Source organism: Octodon degus, unplaced genomic scaffold (genome assembly GCF_000260255.1).
Source record: "Octodon degus isolate 3935 unplaced genomic scaffold, OctDeg1.0 scaffold00021, whole genome shotgun sequence".
NCBI classification, from domain to species: domain Eukaryota; kingdom Metazoa; phylum Chordata; class Mammalia; order Rodentia; family Octodontidae; genus Octodon; species Octodon degus.
The window spans coordinates 14868396-14874222 of NW_004524597.1; the positions used below are offsets into that span (position 1 = coordinate 14868396).

At 46.1% G+C, this 5827-nt stretch overlaps 1 long non-coding RNA gene across 1 annotated transcript; it reads left to right on the top strand.

The window, feature by feature from the left end:
• The first annotated feature begins 6 nt into the window (after window positions 1–6).
• LOC111815781 lies at window positions 7–2996 on the top strand. The gene is made up of 4 exons (XR_002820424.1): window positions 7–278; window positions 1091–1131; window positions 1314–1382; window positions 2231–2996. It is a non-coding gene; the product is annotated as an uncharacterized LOC111815781 (long non-coding RNA).
• Window positions 2997–5827: the final 2831 nt, after the last annotated feature.

A 5827-nucleotide genomic window follows, 5' to 3' on the forward strand; every position in this document is an offset into this window, starting at 1 on the left:
CTTTCAGCATCCTCCGTCAGGTCTGGGGTGGCCCCAGTAATGCGCGGGCCCCACCTGTCCACGCAGGGATGGACGGACCCACCCCAGCCTCGCTTGTGACCCGGAACGGCCCCCCGTAAGCCCAGCGGAGAAAAACCTCAAAGCTTGAGAAAGTTGTGTTTCCGTGCTGAGCGGGACAGACAGAGTGGGTGAGAGCTTCCTGGAGGGACCCAGCGGCTCTTGGAGAGCCCGATTCTGGAAGCGCGGTGTACTTGAGGTCGCCACTCCCTTACGCTCAGGTGAGAATGAGAGTTAGGTTTAGGCGTCCAAATGGTCGCTTAACAGCCCAGGATCCTGGATCCGTGCTTTTACTGTCATTTCCAAAGACAACGAGGGAGCCTCTCCTGAGTGCAGGGAATGGTTTTAGGGAAGTGGGAAAGCTAGAGCCCAGACCCCGAGGCGGCGGGGAATTTCCAGCTTCCTGGTCCTCAGAGTTGGTGTCTTTGCTCACCACACTGCACCCTGGCCTGGGGTTTTCGGTTGCTTCTTGTTTTTCTTCAGCAGTGCACAATTGCAGCCCAAGTGGCACTCAGGCTAGAGCGGTGAGCAGGGACTCTGGGTGTTCTATGCTGAGAATCTCTGGAGTTTGCCAGATTGGTGGCATTGCACCGAGCCTAAATCTGGCTAGAATGTGAGTAAATGTTCTATCCATAGCTTAGAGGGTTAACAGCGTCCATGAGAAAGGATTACAGTCCATTTTGGGGTAGTTCATGAAATGTTACAGCAAAAGCATGATTCTGTCATCACAGGAATCGAGCAGGCTTTTGTTTCTGTCCCACCCCGCAACCCGCCTGGTTGTTTCCCTGCTAAGCCTGCCCTCGCGATTGGCCAGTTTTACCAGACATTTCCCAAGATCCAAGTCACAATGTGCATCAAGTTGGCCAGAAAAGGGCAAGAGGGCTGTAAGTAGGAATATGAGTCAAAGGAACGTGGTCTGCTGCAGAAAGGCATAGCCACAGGCAAGCACCAAATATACAGTGTCAATGAGACAGATAGGTTTGGGCCAAACATTGAACTTTCATCTTCCACCCACTTTTTTGCCTTTAAACAGGAACACAGAATGTCTTAGCAAGGGTCATCCTAGGAGGAAGGGTAAGTTTACAAAAAAGGATTCTGTAATTTTAAGATCTAATTGATACAAGTTCTTCCAGGATGTCCTCTTACCATCCATGCTTTCATAAGATCAAATCATCCAATAAATATATATTCCTGCTTATGTTGTCTTGGTCCTCTTTAAATTAATATATTTTTTTGTTTGCTATTTTTTTTTCTAGCAGCCCTTACCACACAAGTAAGTTTGGAAGGAGACATGGGCAATCAAATCCTTCCTCTCTGATAACTAGGTAGGTGATGTCAGGCACAAATTCTGCCTCTCTGTTATTGTTCACGTAGGCTAAGTGGCAGTGAGGCTATTTTCTCAGATTGTTGAGAAGAGGGGGTAATGCACACGAAAACTCAGACTTGCCCGACACTCAGTAGATCCACCGCAAAGGTCACTGCGCTTCCTCTATTTATTTTGCTGTATTTGGCCCTTGAATGCTAGAGAAGATAGTGAAACTAATTATTCACATCCATTATACTTGAAACAGACCCCCAAAATACCATCTCCCTGTGAACATTTCTAGGGACCAAAATGGCAAAAAATGATGGACATTTATAAACAGAAGCAATTTGCTAGGAGAAAGGATAGTCCAAAATTTGGCCCTTTCACCAAGGCCCTATGTGGTGTAAGTCAGCTGACTTAATTACCCAGGGGTATTTCTTGTGGTATTAATAGTATGTGAACTTCTCCCTAGTGCTCTCCCTTTATTGTCCTTTCTGCGTGCGTGCACACACACACACACACACACACACACACACACTTTTTCATCCCCCAATACTGAACAGTTTCTCATGTTCACTGCAATCAAAAGGCATTAATGACAGTGATGAAATTGTCATAACTGAACTGCTAGATCTTGTCCTTATGTCATCGGGCTATAATCATTACAAGGAACCAAAAACAAATAGCAACCCATTTGTGCTCAGCCCATAGTGATCCCTTGTGAATAATTACACTTTCTACCCTCCTCCACCCTCAGAGGTTTTAAATGACTCTAGGCTCAAGCTGCTCCTGATAATAGATACAACTCCGGAGTATCCAAAGGTTCATAATGTTCCTTTTACTTGCTTTTCCACTTTCCGTCATCAGGAGAAATGTTGCTGAGAAGCACGCATTAAAGTTTGAACTCTCCAGAGATTATTCTGATTGCCGTTTCCAAGGAAAAGAAGCCAATGAGAGAGCAGACTGGTCTTATTTGTTTTAGATGCCAGATTTTACTGGGACTTCCTACTCACAGAATGCCTGGGACCATAAAATATGAAGGGAGAGAAGTTTGTCTTGGGAAATTAATCATAATTTTAAAAAAACATCTCCAATGGGAAGATTTCTGAGAACAGCAAAACACCTGATTTCTACTCGTTACAGATCACACTGTAAATCAGTTTCTAAATTTTGCTGTCCCTTAACGACAGCTGCTTCATAAGAAAAGTACACATGACATCTCATTCTATCATGCAGCATGCTCATTTGTCGCCAAGAAGCCATTTCTGCTCGTTGTTCCGTGCATTGTAATCGAAGGCTTTTCATCTCAGTTACATCAGCCAAGCTCTGCAAACTTTAGTGGCAACTGTATACACAGCAATGAAGCATTTTGAAAGACCTGCCGGAAGTATAATGCCAAGCTTTGATTTTAATAGCACTAAAACTGTGCAGTGTAAAAGCCTTTAAAGGTGAGTGTAGGAACACATTTCTACACAGGGACTCTGGTTAGAATCACTCTAAAGACAAGCCATGAAGTGTGGCTCACAGGACTGGCTCGGGAGTCAAATGGAACAGGGTGAGTGGTCGAGTCTGTATGCCTCAGCTCACTCGTAATGGTGTTAATGGAATTGCTGAGAATAAGGTTGTGATATGTTAAAAGCATTTATAGGCTAGAGGATATAGCTGAGCAACACAGTGCCTGCCTGGCAAGTGCAAGGTCCTAAGTTTGATTCCTGGTAGGAAAATGCATTTTTAAAATGAACTTACAACAGAGTCTGATATATATATATATATATATATATATATATATATGTTACTCAATAAATTTTGGTCTTGATAGCATTGTCATCATAAAAGTATCCCTATATCATGGCGTGATGGAAGGAGAACGGTACTGGGATTAAAAAAACAGCAGCAAACAGCATTAGTTGTGACCTGCTGGCTCTGGTACTGCTGACTAACTGTAAGTAAGTCTGTTAAGCCTTTTAAATCTTACTTTCCACTGTTAATCAATGAAGGGATTGACTGAGCTGGTCCCCTAGGTGCCTTCAAATTCTAAACTTCTGTGGCTTGATTTAATCCTGCAGCAAATCCTTTTGCAAGGTAAGAACACTTTTGCCCTTCAGTAACATCATAGGACTTGGGTTTCACTGCACCGGCACTACCTAGGGCACAGGTGATCCTTACTATGGCCCATTCCACAGGCGCAGGGAACCAACTGCTGGGTTTTAAGAAACAGGTACATGGTGGCCTGGGGTGTTGGGCATTTACACTCAGCACAGGGACTCTGCTCAATAGGTATGCACTGAAGGGATGAATAAGAGAGTAAGACAGCAAAGGGCCTGAAGAGCAGAGATTGTAGGACTCAGCCTTCCATAAGATAATCTAAAGGGAGATGAAGTGCTAGGGGGTGTAGTTCAGTAGTGAAGGCCAGCTAGCACGTGTGAGGCCCTGGGTTCAATCCCCAACACTGGAGAGAAAAAAAAGACAAGCATAAAGAAAAGGGAAATTGCTATTTAAAACCACAAGTGCTCCCTGAAGGCTGTATCCTTTTAAGGGACAAAAACCTCACTGCTGCTCTGTGGTGCTGATTGTGCCGAAGGCCTGCGCAGCAGCCAAGAGCCCTGGTGCACTTGGGCTGTGCAGAGGTCAGTGGTGTGGTTTGGGCCTCAGAATGAAGAGTTACATGCTTTGCTGAACAGAACTTGGGGACCCTGAGGAGAGTAGAGAGTCACCAGATGGTCTGAGGCCAAACACTCCATGCCATGGGTGGTCCCTGGAAAGCACCGCAGGCAGGGGGGGCCGGAGAACATCCCAGAACAGCAAGTCTCCTGTGCCACTTTGTTTGCTGCTAAATCCAGCAATGCTGTGCCCGGGGAGTAGCGCTTCCAGCTCCCTGGTGTGTGCTGCGAGTGCTGTGGTGGTAGGCTACAAGGGAGCAGGGAAGCAGGCTGCGCCCTGGAGCTACTGCCAATCAGTTGAGGATTCTTTCACTCAACACAGATGAATATTACAAATCAGAAGAGTACAGCTCTGCTGGAGGACTGGGGCCGGTAGTACCAGCAGCTCTCAGCCCCCGCTGTTACACTCTGGGGCTCCCAGGCAAATGTTGCAGATTCCTGCAGTTGTTACTGCCAGTGGTTACCTGATGTCACCATTCGAAGCCAGTCAGTGGAAGTCTCCCAAATTATTCAGGACTGACACGCCTTACTGTCTACAGCTCTTTTTAGGAGCCCCACTGTGTGCATACTGCCCAGAATAACGCAGAGCGGAGTTACAGACATTCTGGGAACACTGCAGCAATTGTCATTTGAACGCTGTTGTGTAACATCACAGGTAGGAAATACCATCATAGAAGTTCTAATCTAGACCAACGTGAGCCGTGGATGGAACAAACCTGTGACTGGTCCAAACTTGAACTCAGTGATTGGCCGATATTCGAGCCTAGATTGGTCCAGATTAGCCAAATTCAAGCTTTTGGGGGCAGAGGCAGCTTCTGGTGCCCAGGCCAGTGGCAGCTGTAGCTGTCAATCAAAGCACACTGCTAAAGAGAAAAGGGAAGAACTAGGTGGATTCTGCTGTGACCCAGGACCAGGACTCAGACCAGCGCTAGCGGGCAGGGAGAGAGGAATGGCTGAAGACCCACAGAAACAGAACTCAACCCAAGCAAAAAGCCAGAGTCAGCTCACATGCACCCACACCCGTCCTCAGCCACCTAAGAACTGGAAAGGCCATCTCCCCAGCTCTCAATGTGTGTGGTCTCAGGGGTCACAGAAGGTCAGGACCTTTCTGCCTTCCAAGGTCACCTGAGACCCTCACAAAGTCAGAAGGAGCTTTCACATGATTCTTCAGGCTGGGAATACAGGACCACTTGGAAAGGGGACTCATAGAGAATAAAAGAAATAAAGGGGGACCCTTAGAAGACTCCAAGGTGACAACCCAGAAAACTAGGATGAGGGTAGCTGCTGTAGACCAGCACATCACGCATGGCCTGGGGTGATGGGCAACCTCTAAGGTAGTGAATCCTAAAGAAAGTCCCCCCTTCCCTTTTCTGTGGAATTCCCCAGAACAGTTTTCTTATGATGCCCACAACTTGCCAGTTCTTTGTCCTGTGTCCAAGTCTTTCATCCCTTAGTCTGGCACTCCTGTCTCTGCTCAGAAACCTTCAATAGCTCCCCAGTGCCTCCAAATTATCTTTAAACTCCCACCCACAGATTTATGCCCTTTATTTCTGCCTGATCCTGGCACCTTCGTTCATGTTCCCATTCATTCAATAAGTATTTATTGAGTATTATGAATGTGGCAGGCACTAAAAGGAAATCATTCATCTGCCAAGACACAGAATCAATCTCAGGAGGTTTATAGCTACATTGAAATGCTCTTCCGAATAAGCAGTTAGACCGTATCAAATAAAAATAATAGTAAGCTGCATTTATTACTGCTTACCTTGTGACTGCTACCACGTTAAGTGTGTTAACTATCTCA